This window comes from Pleurodeles waltl, chromosome 8 (genome assembly GCF_031143425.1).
Source record: "Pleurodeles waltl isolate 20211129_DDA chromosome 8, aPleWal1.hap1.20221129, whole genome shotgun sequence".
NCBI lineage: Eukaryota > Metazoa > Chordata > Amphibia > Caudata > Salamandridae > Pleurodeles > Pleurodeles waltl.
In genome coordinates, this window is record NC_090447.1 from 983,030,937 (window position 1) to 983,055,062 (window position 24,126).

Here is a 24,126-nt window from a genome sequence, read left to right on the forward strand (position 1 = left end):
ACCCGACTCTGGCTGGGTATCCCCACAATTTGCCTTAGATTCCGTCTTTGATTTCTTCTTAAAATAGACGAAAAAAGAGGACTCACAAGACTTCAAGGAACGTAAATGAGGCGGATTGGCAGCAGAATGTTGAGTGTTCGAAACTACAGGATTGAACAGTCCAGCGACTTGTAAAACCACTGAAGGATGTGCCACCGTAATTGAATTAGGGGAAAAAGGGTAACATTGCACACAACATCAATGCATCAGCATTTCTTGCGCTTTTGAGAAATTGAATGCTCCTTTCTTTCTTTGCCAGACCTCATAACGCAAACAGTTCCCACACTCCTTCCTTCAAATTAATAAAAAGTCAACGTGAGTAGGTTCCTTGATGTAACACTTTTCGGCTCTTATGTAATAATGTCAAGACGCTGTGCGAAAACGTATGAGACTTGAAACAGCATTCAGAAAAAAGAAATTGAAGAGAGGAGAGTTGGTGGAATCCGACGTTAAAGTGAGGGGGCAAGACAACGCTAGGCAGCACACCCCTGACAAGCTACACTGGCCTAACGCCATCCGCCTCCACCAGAGAATTATTGCCTGCAGCCTAAGCTTCCATCCACCACCACCCCCACTTGGCCTCAATTGCGATGCCACTTGCCTTAAGCCCAAGTTGGGGCTTTAGCTTGTCACTGCTCTGGTCCTGAGTGGATCACCTAATGCCTGGACAATGCACTCTATAGTCCAGGGCTCAAATTCTGGTGCTCCAACTGCACCAAACCCAAAAAACAGTGCTCACGCAGCCCCTCCAGGGGCCCTCTGTCGCTGGAAAAGGCCAAATCCACCAAGGAATAGGGAAACAAGCGGGGAAGCAAATCCAGGGCCTGGAGAGGTGGGGGACCAATGGGCAGGAGCCAGGGGACTAGATTCAAAGCCCCCCGCCTGCTCACCACGGCCAGCTACAATTCGCAGCAGCGCACTGCATCACAAGTCGGCCGGAACGCTGTTGACATGGACGCTGCATACTGTGATTCCACCCCCCGCTCTCGATCACAGCGTACCGTCCTGCGTCCAGCATCCCTCCCATCTCTGCTCAAACCTGTATCCACAACACCGAATGCAAGGATATAATAAAGTGAAACAGAAGGCCCCCAGGTCCAACATGGACCCGGGTGACGTTTGCACTCAGCCAGCCCTGATTCTGAAGACAGAAATTGACTCCTTCATGTTTTCAGCAAGACTTACTTACAGCAGTATACTCACCCATCACAAGTCATACACATACGTGAAAAGGTGCCTTCCAAACATATCCCACAAATGATGGAGTTAAAGGACCACACATATGGGAGACTGAATAGATCTTTTACAAGTTGGAAGTCAGTAACAGAGTCTTGCTCAGCAGCACAGATAAAAAGGTTCTTCACCTGACTATAATCATCCTGTCACCACTCCCAAACCCTCACAGTCCTCGCAGAGAGGGCAGTACTCACTAACTAAAAACGTTGTTCTCCTTGGTGTTCCCTAGGACTTTGAATCTAGCATTGGGGTCTCATAATCAGTGAATGGCAGAGTTCCAAAGTAATAGTGAAAGGATCGCACACATAAAACCATGGGACTGTCACAATATGGGAGATGAGAACTTGCCAAACCACTTCACTTGGCCGAGTATGACACAACGTGCACCTATCTTGTATTGCATGGCGGAAGGCTCGAGGATGAGAAAACCAGAAGACAGGCATGCCTAGGAGAGACAAAAACACCTATGAGCCTGCATGGGTTCCATGAGCAATGAGCAGAGCCCTGGAGAGTGGAAGAGGGAACCCAGAAGGAGAGTGACTGGAGGCACATCCCATCAAACCCCAAAGACGGATGGCGGGGAAAGCTCTGAGGAGTGGAGCACAAGAACCAATGATCCAGCATTTATCGAGGATCCCAGGCCTGTGGCAGAGACACCTCAACAATCAGAAGAAAAGGTTCCTGTAGGAGAAGGACCTGAGCCACGGAGAAGACGCTGGCAGAGTTTTCCATCCTGCCACGGTCCCAGAGGTGTGTTCAAGGTTCCTGAATTGAGGAGGGAGATGGGAGGGGAATAATTAGCGTGATTTAGCAAACAGAGACATTTAACACACACAGAGAACAAAAAAGATATTTGCTCTCTAAGATTTTCTTGATTTCTCATTTCTTTTTTTTTGGGCTGACTTCTCCTATGGATCTTATTCTTTATTTGATAACTATAAAGGAGAGAAGGAGAGTTACAGCTTCACCTGATATTGTTGAAGGGTCTCATTATCAGTGGAAACATTTCAAAATAAATATTAACCTCACTGTAGAACAGGTGATGTAAAAGGTCACAATAAAACTAATCTCACAGAAAGGTGGACAATTCAAGTTAATACAGTTATTTACCTGCTGTATTCTTTTGCTAAGGGTGCCGGGGGATTTGAGTTCCAAAGGTCCAGAAAGGAAAGAAATTAATTACAAATACATTGGAAATAGTAAAACCCTTTTGGTGAAGAAAAAATAAAAGCATTGAAAACAAGAATACTGACTAAAGTATTTGAATTCTCACGTCCAAAGAGAAGGACATAACAGCACAGCACAGCACAGCACACCAGAGCCATTTGGAGACATCCAGGGGAATATTGATCCTTGTTTCACACAACTCAATGCAGCAAGACACCATACAGCGCTGAGCTGCACAAAACTGACAGGACAGGAATGTGCTGTATCTATTAAGATATGACACATTCCCGTGCTATGCCTGTGCTGAAGCACAATCTGCTGCCTAGCACCAGCACGGGTACCCTGTACCATGGTGCAAAGGGTGCATGCGGTATAGCCACACTTGTTTTGTGCAGGTAAGGATACTTTCCTGCACAGAAACAATCCTCTGATGGTTTTTCCTCTTCCTACCTGTGCTGCAGAATGCAGAAAGAGGAAAACATGAGAAGAAATAAAGATATTTCTCGTTGTTAGACCTCCCCTGAGAAGGCATAGCGTTCTGATGGATTCCCAGGTCTACCAGGTCAGAATGCTTCAGAATCCATGTGAAACACCCACTCTCCACCCATGGAATACGTCCCTGGGGCAGAGAAATGCAAGGGTGCGACTTGCGCTTCCTTGCATTACTCCAGATTTACCAAGCCACAGAGATTTACCAAGGTGGCCTTGCATGGCTGGTAAATCTCATTGTAGGTTTTGTATCACCCTGTGCCCCCTTGCGTGGCACACGGGTGACACAAAACCCTTTATAAATATACCTCTTAGTTTCAATAGCTCAGAGTAATACATTTGGCCACATATAAAAGCTTGGATTGGCGCTAGGCATTCACATAGTTTGCAATTCAACCACATAAAGGGGTAGATTTAAGAGAAATGGTGCTGCACCTAGTGCAGCACCACTTTTCTTGACCCCCTTAGCGCCTTCCTACCGCCACCATGCGTAGACCATATTTAAAATACGGCGCACCATGGTGCAGGGTAGAGGACAGTAGCATCAAAAGTTTGACGCTATTAATATACTGTTCAGGGTTAGTGCCAAGATTTTGGTGCTAACCCTAAACATTACATAGGGACCCATGATAACCAATAGTGTGCCCCCTTTTAAAACCTGCTTTGAGCAGGCATTAAAAATGGCTCAAAAAATGGCTCAAAAAAATCTTTTAGATTTCTTTGCGAACGTTTTTCGACCCTCCTAACGAGGCGAAGCCCCCCTTGCAAACATCATGCCAGATGAAGGCATAATGTGGCGCAAGGGGTTACAATGTGGCACAATGCATGCATAAATCTGATGCAGCGATTTTGGCCTTGTTGAGCTACATTAATGTGGTTCAAGGAGGTGCTAGGCCCTCTTAAATATAGGCCAATGTATCTCTATTAGTGCCTATTTTTTTCGTGAAAGTACCCTAACCTGAACATGTGCCTTTTCAAAGCTAAATTAAATATTTTTACAAATTCTAAAAATTACATGCTATCTCAACTAAGTGCTATCTATGAAATTAAGGGCCATATTTATACTCCGGTTGCGCCGAATGTGCGTCAAAAATTTTGACGCACATTCAGCGCAAACGATGCCCCATATTTATACCCTGACGCCCGATGCGGCGCACAAGGGGAATGGCGCTATGTGCGTGAGTTTTTGGAAGCGGCACCCCGCCCTGCGTTAATGACATGCAGGGTAGGCGTTCCCGTCCAAAAACCCACGCATACAGCGGTGCGTCGTATTTATGCTTCCGGGCAAAAATGTCTCCCGGGCCGTAGGCGGCGCAAAAAAATGACGCAAAGCACGAATAGCGTTAAATTTTAACGCCTGGGTCAGGGCAGGCGTTAAAATGGGGCAAACACACCTGTACTTAAGCAGAACACACAGAACAAACAACAGAGCAGCAGAGCAGCAACAGGGAGCTATGGAGGTGCTTTTTCTTCAACGTGCACGTAGACGCAGAGCCCTGCAGCAACAACAGCAGCTACAACAACAACAGCAGGGACCCCAAAGACAGCGCAGAAGGCAGGACAGGATATTCCGCCCAAGAACAACCCTGCATGGCCTCAGGGAACGGGACATCATCCAGAGGTACCGGTTGAACTGGCAGGCCATTCAGCAGCTGCTGGCAAATATCGAACAACAGTTGGCCCCCACTTTAGTGACACCCCGCACTATCCCAACTGAAACAAAGCTGCTTGCCGTACTACACCTGCTGGCAAGTGGCTCCTTTCAGACAACTGGTGCCCTGGTTGGTGGAATATCCCAACCATCATTCTCTGCATTCCTGCCTAAAGTCCTGGATGCCATCATTCGCCTGACACCCCGCCATATCTGCTTCCCTAACACACTGCAGAAGCAGCAGGAAATTAAACAGGGGTTCTACGCCATCAGTGGCTTCCCGCACGTCCTTGGTGCAATCGACTGCACACACGTACGCCTTGTGCCACCTGCTGATTCAGAACACCTCTACCGCAACAGGAAGCACACACATTCAATCAACGTGCAGGCCATAGTCGATCACCAAGGACTGATCACCAACATCGTGGCCAAATATCCTGGGAGTGTACATGACGCATTCATCTTCCGTCACTCCACCATCAACCAACACTTCCAGGATGGACGCTATGGCAATGGACTACTTGTTGGTAAGGACAAAAAACAAACCCATACACACACCGCACACAAACCCTCTAGGACAAACAACACATACACCACAATAGCAACACCTAGCCAGGAACACACTGAGGTACTCACATCACTAGCCATGTGTCAGAAGTCAACATTTAACCTGTCACACATTGGAATTTAATCCACAGCCTAATGTGAAGACATCAATGAGTGTGGTTGGCCAAATGTCACTTTACAGATTGGAAGTCTCAAAATAACCTGTACACTAATACAATGCATAAGTCAAAAGGTATGGGATGGCCTGGGCTCATACACATGAAGGTGTCAAATACACTTTCACGTTTTAACTCGGCATGGAACTAACATCACACCCCCAGTGAGGACACACAGACAACTGTATCACTAGTCACAATGCTAGGGAGGGAACACTCTACTGCAACAACAAAAACAGTCCTTCTGACAAACGGTTAGCCAACAAACACTTGCTCAGCCAAGGGAAAATATATCAAAGCAAAGTTTTCAATAACAACCATAGGTTGGAACATTAGTACACAAAAGAGTCACAGACAACACAAGACAACTACAGCCATCAAAGATCCGTACAACACTGCCTCCTACATCTAATTCAATCCATTCTCTTTCTCTTTCAGCTGATCAGGGGTATGGCATCCAGCCTTGGGTGATGACACCATTCGGGAACCCAATCACTGCTGCAGAGCGGGCATACAATGACGCCCACAAGAGGACCCGCAGCATTGTGGAGAGGACCTTTGGGATCCTAAAGTCTAGGTTCCGCTGCCTTGACATCACTGGCGGGAGCCTACTCTATTCCCCAGAGATGGTGTGCAAAATCATCCTCACTTGTGCCATATTGCACAATATATGTGTCCAGAGGAACATTCCCCTCCTTGAACTGGACCCAGGCATGCCTGAGGATGACGAAGAGGAGGATGCTGGGCCGCAACAGGAGGGGGGACAACCCAACACGGCAGCAGGACAGCGTAGGCGCCAGCAGCTTGTAAATAATTTTTTTGCTTAATGTATAATAATCACCTGTATTACACTATTGTAAATAAACACAGATATCAAACACCACATCATGCTTTGGTCCATGCATTACTGAGCACCTTTACTTATAAAATGCTGACGAAGAATGTGGTCTCCTTGACCAACAATGCCATAACAATCATCACAACAAAAAAGAACATTTCAATTGTATGCACAGAGGGTAGGATGTGACATGATACATTGCCATACACAGAGGCCCACATGAGTACAAATGTGGCAAATCCACATGCTACATCAAAACACCTGAGACAGTCTTGCACCCAGACAAAAAAAGTAGATCATGTGAAAGTCACATCACATGTGGTCAGAGACAGGGTGGGACCATCCATGTGTACGTCACCATGTCATCAATGGCTTCTCTCCAGTGGGTGATATGAGCAAAACACAATTGGGACAACATTAGCTGCCACTAACTCAGGAGGAGACCTGGATGTCACAGTGACAACATACACCCAGACAGGTGATAGTGGATCCACATACCAACACACATGTACACATATGTCATACAATCAACCAAATTATTGAAAGTAGACCATCACAGTCGGGTCCCAGTTTGAACCTAGCAGGAAGAATGTGACATGCCACTTAACCAGTTAATGCAGAAAGGGACACAGACACCCACTAAAGAATATTCCCCAGAACATCAGGAACGCTCAGAGTCTTCCAAACATAGTCATTGGGAAATGGTAGGCATGTCAGCTCAAAATCATCATTACTGCAAACTTCTAATGGGCTAATGAGATGAATGAATGGTCAACAGTCATACATACCATATGGCCTTACATTAGCCTGCTGCTGCAGGTTTCCCATAAAATATTAAGCCAAGCCATGGATACTGTAACTAATCAGGATGGTCAAATCCTAGGGTGCTGGGGGCCTAAGTCCACTTCTACGGTCCCACAAACATACACAAATCCTGTACTTGTGAGCCAAACACATGCATAAGGTACATGTGTGGCCTACATGTCAAGAGTAGAACACAAAGCACAAACACAAAATGAGGCTAGGACATGGTTAGCCCCATAATAACTGTAAGTGACCATTGCACTCCCTGTTAGGACTCCAGATAAAAGCATCACCATCATAAGTGTGGACCAAATTTGGAGAAGGAATACATCATGGTATCCCATCCATCATTTCCAAACAGCCATCAGCAATTGCCACAAATATGTTGACAAATATGGAAAAGACATTATGTAACGTATCCACACCATTACTGTGTGAATGCCTGCCATACATACAACAATGGACATGTGGCATATCCAAACACAAATGTGTATCACATTGCCCCGTTTGACCCTGACAAATCACCTTCCCCAAGTTAAAAACATGAAGACGTAACAAAAAGATTTGATCATAATTCTACGCATACAGCATGGGTGTCATATTTTGGTCACGTACATGAGTGCACAGAATGCAGCCAAATCTGAATGTATACAAAAATTTCACAGATTTAGACAGCAAAATATAAGTTACATCATATTTCAGATTTGACTCAGCAGCATGTGCATTCCTGTACGTTTCAAAAATATGACGCCCATCATGTATGCGTCGGAAAAAATGACGCAACATGCACATATTTTCGTACATCTCGTACAGTAAATGAATATTAATATTTGTAGGAGGCTGGACTGGCTTGTAGTGAGTACCAAGGGGTACTTGCACCTTGCACCAGGCCCAGTTATCCCTTATTAGTGTATAGGGTGTCTAGCAGCTTAGGCTGATAGATAATGGTAGCTTAGCAGAGCAGCTTAGGCTGAACTAGGAGACGTGTGAAGCTACTACAGTACCACTTAGTGTCATATGCACAATATCATAAGAAAACACAATACACAGTTATACTAAAAATAAAGGTACTTTATTTTTATGACAATATGCCAAAGTATCTTCGAGTGTACCCTCAGTGAGAGGATAGGAAATATACACAAGATATATATACACAATAGCAAAAATATGCAGTATCGTCTTAGAAAACAGTGCAAACAATGTATAGTTACAATAGGATGCAATGGGGAAACATAGGAATAGGGGCAACACAAACCATATACTCCAGAAGTGGAATGCGAACCACGAATGGACCCCAAACCTATGTGACCTTGTAGAGGGTCGCTGGGACTATTAGAAAATAGTGAGAGTTAGAAAAATAACCCTCCCCAAGACCCTGAAAAGTGAGTGCAAAGTGCACCAAAGTTCCCCTAAGGACAAAATAGTCGTGTTAGAGGGAGAATGCAAGGAAAACACAAATCAGCAATGCAACAACGATGGATTCCTGTCTGAAGGTACCTGTGGAGCAAGGGGACCAAGTCCAAAAGTCACAAGCAGCTCGGAGATGGGCAGATGCCCAAGAAATGCCAGCGGTTGGTGCAAAGAAGCTCTTACTAGGCTGAAGAACTGTGAATACTGCAGGAACGACAAGGGCTAGAGACTTCCCCTTTGGAGGATGGATCCCCCATGCCTTGGAGAGTCGTGCAGAAGTGTTTTCCCGCCGGATGGACGCCAACAAGCCTTGCTACACGCAAATCGTGCGTTTGGCGTTTTTGGACGCTGCTGGGGCCCAGGAGGGACCAGGAGGTCGCAAATTGGACCTGCAGAGAGAGGGGACGTCGAGCAAGACAAAGAGCCCTCACTGAAGCAGGTAGCACCGGGAGAAGTGCCAGAAACAGGCACTATGAGGATGCGTGAAACGGTGCTCGCCGAAGTTGCACAAAGGAGTCCCACGTCGCCGGAGACCAACTTAGAAAGTCGTGCAATGCAGGTTAGAGTGCCGTGGACCCAGGCTTGGCTGTGCACACAGGATTTCCGCCGGAAGTGCACAGGGGCCGGAGAAGCTTGCAAAGTCGCGGTTCCCAGCAATGCAGCCCAGCGAGGTGAGGCAAGGACTTACCTCCACCAAACTTGGGCTGAAGAGTCACTGGACTGTGGGGGTCACTTGGACGGTGTCGCTGGATTCGAGGGACCTCGCTCGTCGTGCTGAGAGGAGACCCAAGGGACCGGAGATGCAGCTTTTTGGTGCCTGCGGTTGCAGGGGGAAGATTCCGTCGACCCACGGGAGATTTCTTCGGAGCTTCTGGTGCAGAGAGGAGGCAGACTACCCCCACAGCATGCACAAGCAGGAAAACAGTCGAGAAGGCGGCAGGATCAGCGTTACAGAGTTGCAGTAGTCGTCTTTGCTACTATGTTGCAGGTTTGCAGGCTTCCAGCGCGGTCAGCGGTCGATTCCTTATCAGAAGGTGAAGAGGGAGATGCAGAGGAACTCGGCTGAGCTCATGCATTCGTTATCTAAAGTTTCCCCAGAGACAGAGACCCTAAATAGCCAGAAAAGAGGGTTTGGCTACCTAGGAGAGAGGAAAGGCTACTAACACCTGAAGGAGCCTATCACAAGGAGTCTCTGACGTCACCTGGTGGCACTGGCCACTCAGAGCAGTCCAGTGTGCCAGCAGCACCTCTGTTTCCAAGATGGCAGAGGTCTGGAGCACACTGGAGGAGCTCTGGACACCTCCCAGGGGAGGTGCAGGTCAGGGGAGTGGTCACTCCCCTTTCCTTTGTCCAGTTTCGCGCCAGAGCAGGGGCTAAGGGGTCCCTGAACCGGTGTAGACTGGCTTATGGAGAATTGGGCACATCTGTGCCCAACAAAGCATTTCCAGAGGCTGGGGGAGGCTACTCCTCCCCTGCCTTCACACCATTTTCCAAAGGGAGAGGGTATCACACCCTCTCTCAGAGGAAGTTCTTTGTTCTGCCATCCTGGGCCAGGCCTGGCTGGACCCCAGGAGGGCAGCTGCCTGTCTGAGGGGTTGGCAGCAGCAGCAGCTGCAGTGAAACCCCAGGAAGGGCAGTTTGGCAGTACCAGGGTCTGTGCTACAGACCACAGGGATCATGGGATTGTGCCAACTATGCCAGGATGGTATAGAGGGGGCAATTCCATGATCATAGACATGTTACATGGCCATATTCGGAGTTACCATGGTGAAGCTACATATAGGTAGTGACCTATATGTAGTGCACGCGTGTAATGGTGTCCCCGCACTCACAAAGTTCAGTGAATTGGCTCTGAACAATGTGGGGGCACCTTGGCTAAAACCAGGGTGCCCTCACACTAAGTAACTTTGCACCTAACCTTTACCAGGTAAAGGTTAGACATATAGGTGACTTATAAGTTACTTAAGTGCAGTGTAAAATGGCTGTGAAATAACGTGGACGTTATTTCACTCAGGCTGCAGTGGCAGGCCTGTGTAAGAATTGTCAGAGCTCCCTATGGGTGGCAAAAGAAATGCTGCAGCCCATAGGGATCTCCTGGAACCCCAATACCCTGGGTACCTCAGTACCATATACTAGGGAATTATAAGGGTGTTCCAGTAAGCCAATGTAAATTGGTAAAAATGGTCACTAGCCTGTTAGTGACAATTTAAAAGTAATGAGAGAGCATAACCACTGAGGTTCTGGTTAGCAGAGCCTCAGTGAGACAGTTAGGCACCACACAGGGAACATATACATGCACACCTATGAGCACTGGGGTCCTGTGTGACAGGGTCCCAGTGACACATACATATAGGCCACAAACCTATGAGCACTGGGGTCCTGACTAGCAGGATCCCAGTGACACATAACAACCATACTGAAAACATGGTGTTTTCACTATAAGCACTGAGGCCTGGCTATCAGGATCCCAGTGAGACAGTGAAAACAGTGACAAACACCCTGACATACACTCACAAACAGGCCAAAAGTGGGGGTAACAAGGCTAGAAAGAGGCTACCTTCTCACAATATTCATATCATATTTTTTCACTCAGCAGCATTAGCACTCCTGTAGGTGGATAAAATATGACGCCCATCATGTATGCGTCGGAAAAAATGACGCAACATGCACATATTTTCGGACATCTCGTACAGTAAATGAATATTAATATTCATATCATATTTTTTCACTCAGCAGCATTAGCACTCCTGTAGGTGGATAAAATATGACGCCCATCATGTATGCGTCGGAAAAAATGACGCAACATGCACATATTTTCGGACATCTCGTACAGTAAATGAATATTAATATTCATATCATATTTTTTCACTCAGCAGCATTAGCACTCCTGTAGGTGGATAAAATATGACGCACCTTAATGTATGCGTCGGAAAAAATGACGCAACATGCACATATTTTTGGACATCTCGTACAGTAAATAAATATTAATATTCATATCATATTTTTACACTCAGCAGCATGTGCAATATTATGCGTCATAAAAAATGACGCGAAATTATGTATGCGTGAAAATACGACGCAAACCGCGATTAAAAAACGGCGGCCATTTTATGCAGGAAGTGATGTAATAGGATATCCTGTTTGCCAAATCTGTATTGGAAGTTGACTTTCACTTTCACTTTTCAGTCTCAGATTTTTCTAGACTGTGTGGTTCAGTGAAGAGTGTTGTCCTGTGAATTACTGCTTTGTTGTCCTGTGTAGCTTGTCTTTTGTACTTTGTTCAGTCTAATATTGTTGTGTATCATTGTCTCAGTCTGTTAAGTCTAGTTTTGTCCATTCCTGTATTTGTTTGTATTGTCTGTGGGAGTCTGTTGTGGCTAGGGTAGTTATTGGGGTTAGTTGGGCTATTTTCTCCTTTTCTTAACTTCACACCTCTACCTTTCCCCATTTCCTACTTTATTTTTTCTGTTAGTCATCAGTCATAATGTCAGGGAGGCCTCGCCTGTCCAGGATGGGCGAAGATGAATTGGGGGGATTTATCTGGCTAGTGTGCCATTTCCTCCCGCTGATGCTGGAGGCGGGGGGCCGTGTGATACAGGGGTATCACACGGAGGCCCGGAAAATTCGCTGGGAGAAGGTGCGCCATCACATGGTCCGGGTCCATGGGACCATGCGGAATGTCCATCAGTTGAAACACCGCTGGGCCGATCTGATCACGAGGGAACAGGACCTGCTGGACCACCTGGGAGTCAGGATTGGTGGCCCTGTTGGTGAGTAGCAATCAATTACATGGACATGATAGTAATCTGTGTGTGAACATGTGATGAATGTTACCCAATCTGCTAGATAAGGAGCTGCCTATGTGTAATGCTAGGGAAACCTAGGCCCTTGTCAATATATATTGATATCCCCAAATTGGCTACACTTTTTCTCCCTCAAACAGCAGAAACTTAATACATATATCTGTATTTGGCAGGTGTGGCCCATCTCTGCGTGATGCAATGATGCAAATGGTGCCTTACTAATGTTTACATATGTGCCCTAATGTGTACGTGTTGCACAATGTGTATGAAGACCTATGCTAGCAGTCAGATGGCTCAGTTGTTCTACACATACCAGATGGCTGTAGCTGTATGTAATGTAGTGTAGCATTTGTGTCAGACAAGCAACACGTTAATGGCTCTATTTGTACTCTACATGTCATAATGGGCAATGAGTAAGTCATGTCGAAACAACATACCTACATATGTAGACCCCATCGCTCGAAATCTGATTTGAATCCCATGATGATGATATACATGTGTGTTTTATACACGTCACATGAAGTCAGATATGTTTTCCACAGATATGTCACATGTGTGTGTGGTTGCTGTGTGCTGAACATGTCCACATAGGCTGTTTGACTGTGAGTGGTCATGCAGTCCTCATGGAACAAGTGTCTGGATGTCTCTCTGGAATGCACATGCTGAGATGTTTGGATAACAATATTGGCGGGGCATAATTATTGTGAGTAAACTTGGACGACACCTGACTGTCCTGGCCACTGCATGTGTGTAGTAGGGTGTGTAACTGTAGCAGGAGAATCATCCAATGTTAATGTTGAATACAAACTCATCCATGCAGTATGAGCATGTGTGAAAGTGTATCATTACCATGTCATATTCTCACAGTGTCATTGTAACAGAATTATTTTGTCAGTCCACCCAGTCTGAGTACATTCTTCCTGTCATGCTTTACAGGTGGACCAGAGCCTTACACCGTGGGAGAGGTGGCACACTTCGACGACCCCGATACCTACAGTGAGTGTTGCCTGAGTGCTATTTGATATATTTATTTGCCAATGACGCAAAATGGACTACTGTGTGTTCAAGAGAAATCATGATGTGATGCGCTGGCCGTTCATTGCCATTGTCGTGTTAGTGTGATATCAAATTGGACTTATGTTTCTGTTAAGCAACACCTAGCCATCTCTGAGATTGAGGGGCTGTAGGACATTACAGTTGGGCCGCAATGGGGAATGGGATGAGTTACTTAGAATACACTGGTCAAAGTAAGACTTGGTCGGGGACTTGACATGAACTGAGTCTGCATATCAGACTGACATTCTCCCATATAGCTTAGGCACATGGCTGTGATGAAAAGTGCATCTTCCTAGTTGAGGATGGACTGTGCACACTGTAGGTTGGATCTTCCGGGGGCATGTACTTACACAAGCTGAACTAGGAGTGTGTGTGACTTGAGTGCAATGGCCTATGTGTTCTGTTGAATCATGAGAATGGGTGTTCCACCTCCTCTGTGTGTGTAGTAAAACATGCCTCACTGATAGTATGTCATGTTGGCAAAAGTCATATCATTGTGACATGTGTGGTCCATGGATGTCACAATGTTTGCCTAAGTCCAACGTGTTGCTAGCCATTCATAGGTCTTGTGTGTGAAGGCACATACTTGGTGAACGTTCAATACACTCCTGGGTGTGCATTTCACATGGGATTGGTGGTTGTTCTTCCCACACCACCCTCAACGACTGGGATGTTAATGTGAAACAGGCTACCTTGGACTGTAGCAACCAGTATCTCACACTTACTTGACACCTTTTGTGTCGTGAGTCAGAACCTAGGGCCAGATGTGCCAAACTGTGTACAAGTTGATAAACTCATAATTATTGTGTGTGAGTTGCAAACATCTGTTTCCTATTCCGAAATGTATTAGGTGATCATGAAAATATATGGGAGATTTTATTCCTAATCCTAAATATGAAGGCTTTTTCCAGTCCTATTTGCAACTGACAGTGGTATGCAAGTCCATTTGCAATGGAGTTTGTGGTTGCTAAGTGAGTCGCAGTTATCATCCACTTTAAGTGGATGGTAACCCACTTGCTAGCAGTAAGGGGTCCCCATTGTAACCCATCACCTTTCCGAGTGTACCAAAATAATCCTGTACAAAACAGGCAGTGGTCCTTGGGACCACTGCGGCCCGTATTTATAATTTTTTTGCACCACATTTGCCCAGCTTTTTGACGCCAAAACGGCGCAAACTTACAAATTACAATTGGAATTTGCAATTTTGCGCGGCTTTTGCGTCAACAAGTGACGCAAATGCGGCGCAACAACAAATATAAATACGGGCCTAAGTGCCTTAAATTATTCAATATTGAAATTGTCGTAATTTATTTCTAAGTGCTGCTCATTTCCCGTTGAGGTAAACGGCCTACACTTGGGGAACATGTTCTGCGTTATTTCCAAGCGGTCACGGACATGGAGGTCTGCTGTTCCCAGCAGGCCTCCATCCCCGTGAGTGCCCATAGTTGCAAAGGTGGAGCAACTTGCAACCCACATCATTGATGTAAATGAGGTGGCTCTTAGCAACCCCATAGCAACTCACAGACGGTGTCAGATACCCCATTCTGCATTGCAGATTGTTCGTCCCATTTCCCATCTTCCTACATCTGGTCCCTAGTGTAGACATTGGGTTATAGCCCATTGGTTCAATCTTAGCACACAACCAATTCCAGATGGCTTAGAGTGAGGAGTGTGATAGTTATCACATATAGTGACATATGTAGTGAAGTAAGTATGCGGAAGAGGTGCAGCCATGATGTACAAAACCGTAGGGATGATTAGGATGAGTAGTGTAGGGTGATGTCATCCATCATGTAGAGACCTGGATATTCTAGGTGTGATATGCCCTTATGTATGCATGCTTCACATGTACTTCCTCTGAGCCCTTCTGTGAACTATGTTGTGACAATTGCTGCAACCTATACATTTCTAGTAATGTACAAATAACCCATTGTGCTATCCCACCCAATGCAAAGCCAAAGGTAAATATCTGCCTTTTCTCTTCACAGCTGCTAACATGAGGGCGGCCGATCGCATCCATTTTGAGCGGCGTGCCATCCGTTACAGGCACATCCTGCAGGTGCAGTCTGGGTATCGGCGGATGGGCCGCAGGTATCACTCCGAAAGGGCCTCCGGGGCGTGGTGGGCCACACCACAGCCTCCAACAAGTGTGCCACCTACAGCCACCAACGACACAGCCACCAGGTCTGGCCCAGTGGTCCCATCTACTTCGGCTGCCATGGACCCGCCGCATGCAGCACGACCTGGACCCAGCCGTGTGCTGGCAGCAGGACAGTCACATGTCCCACCAACAGCTGCCACTAGCTCGACCTCTGCTGGCACACAAACCCTCCCCACAGACCCTCCCGTGGACCCTGCAGCCTTCCAGGCATTGTCCCAGAAAGTGGACAAACTTTTGAGGAAGGTGGACAACCTGACTGATGACATGAACTATGTAAAGACCCGGGTCCGCGACATCAGGCGCACACTAAGGAGTGCAAACGTCTAGTTCGTTTGCCCTCTTAAACTTTTATCCCTCCCCTCTCACCTCTTTCCTTTTTTTCTCCTGTTAGTTGGGCTTTGGGGATTAGTATTAGGATTAGGATAGGTATGTAGCTTAGTTAGTGTTAGGGAAGAGGGTGGGGGGTCCTTGTTATTTTTCTCAAATATTTGTGTGTGTTGGGCAATGTTGGGATTCATGTTTAATAAAACAAAAAAACAAAAAAAATGTAAAACAAAAAAAAAAAAAAATTATCTGCTTGTTTAGGATAGTGTAGTATGTGTGTAGGTTAGTATGTTTTGTCCTGCATGTGTCCTGTCTCATAATGGTGGGTGGGGGGTTGATGTTTAGATCGTTTCGTTACATGTGTAGAGTAAGTTTAGCTTAGGTTAGATAGGGACAGTTGTGGGTTATTAGTAGTCAGGTTAGATTAGTGTAGGTGTACCTTTCCCTTAGTTGCCTCTTGTAGTACTAGATATAAATAAATATTTTGTTAACCCTTTACTTGATGCGTTAGGTGCTACTTTATCATGGCCTTGACATCCATGTTGCAGAATGATTTAGTGTGACATTTGTGTCCTATGCTCAGCATCCCCTGGGAATGGATGTTTAACATCCCATCTACCAGTGTGCTCACTTGTTAAGTATCCTCAAATTGGGAGACTCCCCATTGGTAGTGTGCATTGTACACCAAGCTTTTGTTATGATATGTGTCCAACTTCACAAAGAGTGCTTCATTACATGTCAATGTGGGTTAATTGTTAGGTCGGACAGCAGTGTGAAGCTCAGGGAGATCTTTGTAGATGAGGAGTTGTTCACACTCATGTATTGCTGCTTTCATTGCTGAGCTACATCATGTGTGTACTGAAGCAGCATGAATTTCCTTCATGGAAGCCTACTCTGTAAGGGAAGTTAATGCAGTGTGATTTGTACACGATTCATTACATTAAGCGGCATCCATTCTTATTTAAGTCTTGCATGGAGCCTACATTTCCCAGACACCATTTGCTCTCTGGAATAGCGATAGATGGTGCATCATTCTGACCAACACAGCATGATTGTGTGTGCTTAGTTCCTTCCTCAGTTATTTCCCTCAGTATGGTAGGGCTATGATGCAATCCTGGCCAATGCACAGATGGATCTGAATATATGACATCAGGACAGTAGTATAGAGATTCAACAGGGTTGCCACACAGCCACTTTGGAGTTAGGTACTGCACAGTTGAAGTGTGAAATGACACAGAGACACAATAGGTGAGCAAGTGCGATTTATTTACAGGTGTTGTAGTGCAAATTGTCCATTCAACATTTTGGCAGAGTCCGTTCTGGGGCATCATTTCTTGGTGAGCCTATAGAAGGTGTCAGTGCAGAGGGACAGGATTACCAAATTGTAGGAGAGAGACATTCACTGGCAATGTGGACAAGTCAAACAGTGGATTGCCAAACAGTCATTGAGTGTAGGTGTTCAGAAACTGGGCTTTGACTAAACGCAGGACCTTGGTCAGAGTAGGCCATGGTGCAGGGACTAGGGCTTCCGGGTACTCCTCCGTGTGAAGGTTATCTGTTCCACGTCTTCTTCTTCTGATGTGTGTGTTGCCTCCTCTGTCCTTGTTGTTGTTGGTTGTGAAGGGGCAACACACACCTCAGTGTTAGAAGACATGGAGGCAGACATCCCGGGGGCTAGTCCCTGTGGACTTAGGAAGGGCAATACTGCAGCAAGGAGGGCCTGCTGGTTTCTCAGAATGGCAGCCACATCCCGATGGTAGGCAGCCAGGTCAGCCCTGAGGGGTTCGATGTTGCATTCGTGCACCCGTTGACTGGCTTGCATTCTTAGTTGTTCCGTCAACTGGATGACAGCTGTGGCGATTTGCTTTTGAGTTTCTACAAGTTCCTGCATGTGCGATGTTAGTGCTTGCATCACAGCTGTCTGATCAGCAGGAGGGATCATGCACGAACGCACCCTCTCAAGGCTGGCTGCCATAGTTTGCATCCCCACCCGCACCTCCTTGGCCAGCTCCCGCTGGACCCCAACGACGGTTCTTTCAAAGCTGGTTCCAGTGTCGTCGGAGTCCTCAGCTGTGTTGGAGCTGGCAGGTATTACATTTGGGGTGGCAGGTGGGTCTACTGGGGTGGCTGCTTCTTCTGGGCTCCTCCTTGGGACTGAAGGTGGGGTTTGGAGGCTTCCTAAGACCATGTTGAGGGTTTGTGGGGAGAGGTTGATGGGGTCGTCATCGATGTCATCAGGGAAATCAGGGTCAGGCATATCGGCAGGAGATCCATGTTCCTCTGCAATGAAACAGGGTACAATTAGTGTGTCTGTGTTGTAACAAGTTTGCAAACAGTTACAGGCGTTTGGATGCCTTATCTTTGGTGTCTGTTTTTTTCTGGGTATCTGCTGTCCTTCATATGGGCATTGTTGTAGGCCTATGGCCCACCTGTGTGTCACATGTGTGATGTGGAGCTACCAGACTTGTCTGCCTAATTGCCGCTAGGTGTTGCTTTGTAACATTTTGTGAATAGGCATCTTTGTGTCCTACTAGTCCCTCCGTGATTAACTATTCTTATGTAGAGACATTTTCGAGGGTGTGTTCTCATTATCCGACCTGAGCTGACTTGCTTACGAGGCAGCAGGATAGCTAATGGTGTGATGGACTGAGTCTGACCCACTTTTAATTGACTCTGTCACCCTGATTCTTTCATTTTGCTCTAGCTAACTAGCATTGGCTCATGTCTCCCACAGCAAAGGAATGATTATACATCCGAGCGCATGACATCTTTGGAACTTTTCAGGGAAGTTGTGGTCACTCAGATCCCAACATCTTCACTCTTTTCCAGTATGAACTCATACACAAAAGTCAAAGACAGTATTTGTTTCATATGATGATCTCTTTGAACAACTGACTTGTCTATATTTAGGTGTGAGCCACAATAACCCAAATACTTCAACATGGTAGACTTGAAATAGTCAGCAGGAGAGTAAGACATTGGTCGAAAGCTATCATGGTGCCTAACAGTTTGTACTCTCCCTCTGCTTGTTCTATTTATAGCACAGCATGTTAAGCTTCTAGCCTGCCTGTCTGAATCACTGGGGAGACTTCATCCGTCATATCTGAGCAATGGCCTGTGATCTGGTTTTGCATCTGCAGCAAGGCAGGCAGCGTCTGGTGTTTCTCTGTTTGGAGACTCCCTCTTGTGTGTCTTGGGACAAGGAAGTGATTTTATAAGTCATAAGTCATGGTGATGAGATAGTTTCCCTACGCAGGAATGGCAAATCAGAACCCCTACCCCATCTATCCGCAAAGTACCAGACTGTATCCTTGACTGGGGCACAGAGTGTATCTGTTCTGGCACACTCCAGTGCAGATGTAGGCAAAACAGTGTGATTGGACTTATTAACAACACCCTAGGACTGGCTATTTGGTATATTTCCTGATAGGAAGGACAATGAGAAGCATGTAGTGCAAAGTGCTCAGAGGCTCTTAGATGTGAGCATATGCGTAAGAGTACATTCAGGGTAAGGTGCAGAAAGGCCTACAGCCTGAGGCTAATGCGCAAAGTATACATTACACTTGCCAGAATACACATTGACTGACTGTGGGTGTTGTGAGTGCCCTGCCAACACACTTGCCTCTCAGGACCTGCCCCATTCACTTTTGATTCACATTGCATGCAGTGTACATGTTCCGTGCCATTTCCTATGCATGTTCATGTTTGGATGTGGTGTGGATGTAAACATTATTGATGTTTGAAGATGAAGGTGGGTCATGTGTGTTTGATTGTATAAGCCTGTTTATCGTATGAAGGTCCGATTTGTTTGTCAGACTTTGCAGGTGTGTTGGAGTGACCAGTTGCCTATGTCTCCTCCTCAGGTGTTGTCTGAGCAGTATGACATTAGTGATGTAGCCTTGTTATCCAGGCATGTGAGGGACCCTGACGTATGCAGCATGTGTGTGTGGTTGGTGCTGTGTGGGTCCTATTGCTGTTTACTTTGGCTTATGTATGTGTCAGGTATGGACATTGGGCATTTGAGTGTACTGGTGCGTTTGTATTTTTACACTGACTTGTTGCGGATGTCAATGTCACCCCCTAATTTGTGTATGTATATTCCATGGGGAGGTTGCTGCCATTTGGTACTGTAGCTGCACAGAGATGAGAGGCGTTATTGTAAGGTGTTGTGGCAGTTACATTGCAGTTGTTGCTTTGCCTACTGGGTTACTGATAGGGACCTAGTTGCTGTAGGATAGATTTTACAAAACAAGTGCCTGGATGTGAGTTTGCTGTAGTGGCCTTCCTACCTGTCGCTGCTTTCCCTTGGCTCTATTGTTGTACTTACAGGATGTCCCCATGGGGCTGTACTTGTTGCTGTGTTTGGTGGTGCCCCAGCTTCAGTGTGTGCTAGGCATGCCCCCCTACTGTGCTCCTTTACCCATGCCACTCTATGTATATGCTGACTTACATGCATTGTGTAGTAGGTATTCCCCCCCTGGTTGCAGTTAACATTAGTGCATTATAATTCCCCATGCGACTTACCCTGCATGTGCATTGTGTCTTGGTAGTCTGCACTGTCCTGCCCTTGAATCCCTGTGACGATCTCCTCGGGGATGGCGGCTGCAACCATCTCCTCCATGTGGTCCAGGGCCTCCTGTTGTGCTGGACTCCCACCTCCAGTCTGCATTGCTGCCTTCCTGTTCCTGGCCATTTTCTCTTTGGTCCTGCGTTTACAGTCATGCCAGCGTTTCTTACACTCAGTGACTGTGCGGCGTTCTTCAGCCACACTGTTGATCTTGTCCACTATTTGCTTCCATATGGCCTCTCTCCTACTGAGTGGCAATTTGGATGTTATGAAAAGTTGGTGCTGGTGTTCCGTCACCTCTCTCACCAGGATTTCCTGCTCCTCTTCACTGAAGCGACACTTTCTTTTCTTTTTTTGGTTATCCTGGTTTGTTTGTGGGACCTCTTGGCTGGTTCCTGGTCTGCTGTCATCATCCTGGGCTCTGTTGTGTCCACTGGGATCCATGTTGGCTCTCTGGTAACACTGCAGTTTTCGCGCTAGAATTTGACGCAATTGCGTGAGAAAAACCAGCGCTTTCACGATTGCGCTGTCGTAAATCGGCCCACGGTGATGTGCGTCGCCTTTACGTGGTTTTTCCTTACGACTTGACGTCGCTGTGTGCGTCACAATATCCTGACGCCCACCTGTTGGTTGCGCCGCCGTACGTCAAAGTATAAATTTGACGCCCGCACGGCGCATCCAAATGGCGTTAGACGGCGCAAATTTTTTTGACGCAAAACTGCGTTAGCGCAGTTTTGCGTCAAAAAGTATAAATATGGGCCTAAACTTTATAGTAAGAATGTGGAATCAGTATCTACAAAACTAGTGATACAACAATTGTGGCATATAGGGGCTCAATACGAGTTTGGTGGTTCCAGGACCGCCAATGGGCCGGCAGAGAAGACCACTAAATTATGTGCATTGTGGTCTTCCCAACAGAATACAGCCAAACTACCGCCAGTACCTCCAGTGCTATCAGGCTACCAAGGACAGTGGTAGACACCTTTAGGCCAGTGGGGACCACATTCCCACCGGACACATTATGAGGCTGCACACAGCGAAGGTTCCTGCCGCGGTTGAACCACCACGAAAACCCTAGTGGAAACCAACTCTATAAAAGGAGACATTCACCTTCAGGGACACATACCAGTCTGTAGCCACCATGGAACCCGAACCGAAACCAGTGATGAAGACAACAACCGCGACTATACACATCTACCTGACACTGTAGGGAAGTACACTCGCACATACAGCATACACATCCGGGGTGGCAGGTGACAACGACACACGTACACAAGTAACCACACACCCATACGCACATACATAAACACCTACATACACACACGCACACCCACACAGCACACACGCACACCCATACTACACACACCTCGGGCAACCCACACGTCAAGACACACAGCAACTCGCAGATACACAGCACCAGCACATTCGAACAAAACAATACACAACAGCACCAATTCACACAACAATACCACAACTGTAACTACACAAATGCTTCATCAATCAATTTCAGTACTCACCTCCACATGACACCACGTACATACTACAACACCTGACATACAATATACACAATCACAAAGCCATACAACGAAACATATGTCATACCATGCTAACACAACATACAACGCACTTGACATATCCATCACCACTCACACTCATGCAGGCACACTCAACAACCAGACAAGGACACACAACACCACCATTACAGATCTCAACACAAGAAATACACAATTTATCTACACACATGCACACACAATACATAGCCATCACAGTGGGACAAAAGCCAGGTCACACACACATGCAGGCCAGGCACTACAGCTAGCCTACCCACCCCACACACACACGTCACATACAAACAAACCAAAGGCGCCAAATTCAACTCAGCCATGTGGAAAGAAAGCCAGAACAAGTAGGTTGGTGTGTAGCCATTTCAGTTATAGCTCCATGCACGTTATTTTAACATACTAGGCCTGCCGCTGTGCACTTTAACCTAGATATATTTTTTTTGGCATCGCTTCATTATTGTTACAGTAGACACTTTTAAGGTCTTGTTTTATTTCTTTCTATCTAACTGTTTTGCATAGGCCAGTTCTCAAATAAGACATTCTTGCTCACTCTGTGCTTCTTCCAAGGCTGCACTAAGATAGATTGCCGGTGAACGTGGTATAAAGTTTTGTCTCTGACATTCATAGAAAACACACATTCTTACGTAGGGACATTTTCTCAGAACATCAGCTGTTTTATTATAAAAATACTTCCTGTCCCTTACATGTTAGATGGAGATTCCAGCCAGAAAACCACAACTGTATGCTGATTGCTGAATGCTTCGCTACAGCTGCTTATGCAGACTTCAGGCCTTTGCTCAGGTATGGGGGATGATGTCTTCCCAGGGGAACCTGAAGGGAAGAATTAGGGCTTAACACGCTGTGCATATTATGGCCTAGGTAGGATTTAGTCTATTGACTCTAGTGACTATATGGTAGTGTTATTATTAGGCTTTACTCTCCTTGTCACAATTGTAATCTTGTCATGCTGTATCGTCCTGGGTATTGCAGCCCATGCTTTTCTATCTAAGATGCAGTTGCTTCATTAAAACATTATTGAAACATATACTGCCTCTGATTGTCATTGTGTATGTGAGACTAATGTAACTGAGAGAAACGGATGAGACCTGAGTGACCACGGTTTCCCTGAGAAATCAATTATGTAATGCGCTAGGCTGCCCAATCATCCCGCCCTTGGATGGAGATGAGGCACTGCTAGTTACCCGGAGCAAAACCCGGATTGGAGTGACAGGCGTCACCTGTAGTGAGTCAGACTCAGTCTACCACACCACAGGCAATCCTGCAGCTCAAAATCCAGTAGTCTCATTAAAATAATGAGAGCCTACGTGACATGCTACCATCAAAGCCAACAACAGGTTGGGCCAGATGTATTAAAAGCATTTGTTTGGCAAGAAAATAAATAACTCTATACAAATATCAGGCCATTTGGCAATCCAATTTCCAACAGGGTAGGGGCTTCAAGGAGGAGGCAGACAAACACCTCAAGGGGGGTTTGGGTTTGTAAGGGTGGTCTTTGGGTTAAGGCTTGGGCTTGAGAGGGGGGTCCTTAGGCTTGGGCTTGGGAGGGGTTGACTTCTTGGCAGGGGGAGGGGTATGGATACTAGCAGGGGTGCAGGGGAGACTTGGAGGTGGAAGGGCTGGACTTGGGGAGGGACACAGACCATTTGGGGGTATCACAGGTGGGAGAGGAGTAGGGAACAGGGACAACTCTGAGAGGAAATGCCTTTTAGACACACAGGGCAGTCATGGCAAAAGGGTTTGGGAGTGGAGGGAGAGGAAGGGGTTGTAGGAGGTGTTGGTGTGGATGTCTTGGGTGCAAGTGCGTGCGATGAATGATTGTGGGTGGTGGGTGTCTGTTGGGTGGGTGAGTGTGGGCGTTTATGTGTTTTGGGAGGAGGAGGGAGGAGGTGCTGGGAGAGGCCATGCTGGATGGGTGACTGTCTGTTGGGGTGGTGACTGCAGGTATGGTAGATGTGCTGAATGTGGATGTGTCAGTGGTTGTGGTGGCTGCGGATGCGGTGACTGCGGTTTTATGTTTGCTATTCTGCTGACTATAGGTAAGATAGGAGTTGTGGCTGGATCTGTCAAAGTTGGTGTGATGGGTGCAGGTGTGTCTGGTGTCTGTGAAGGAGGGTGTGGTGGGGGAGTCGGTGCAGGTATTGGATGTTGGTGTGTCTGCAGGTGGAGGTTGTCTGTGTATATGCCGGTGGTACATCTTGTGGTGCTTGTGTTTGTCCGTGGTATGTTTGGCTGCTAAGGTGGATGCATGCTTGTGTATCAGTGTGCTTTGGCTGTGT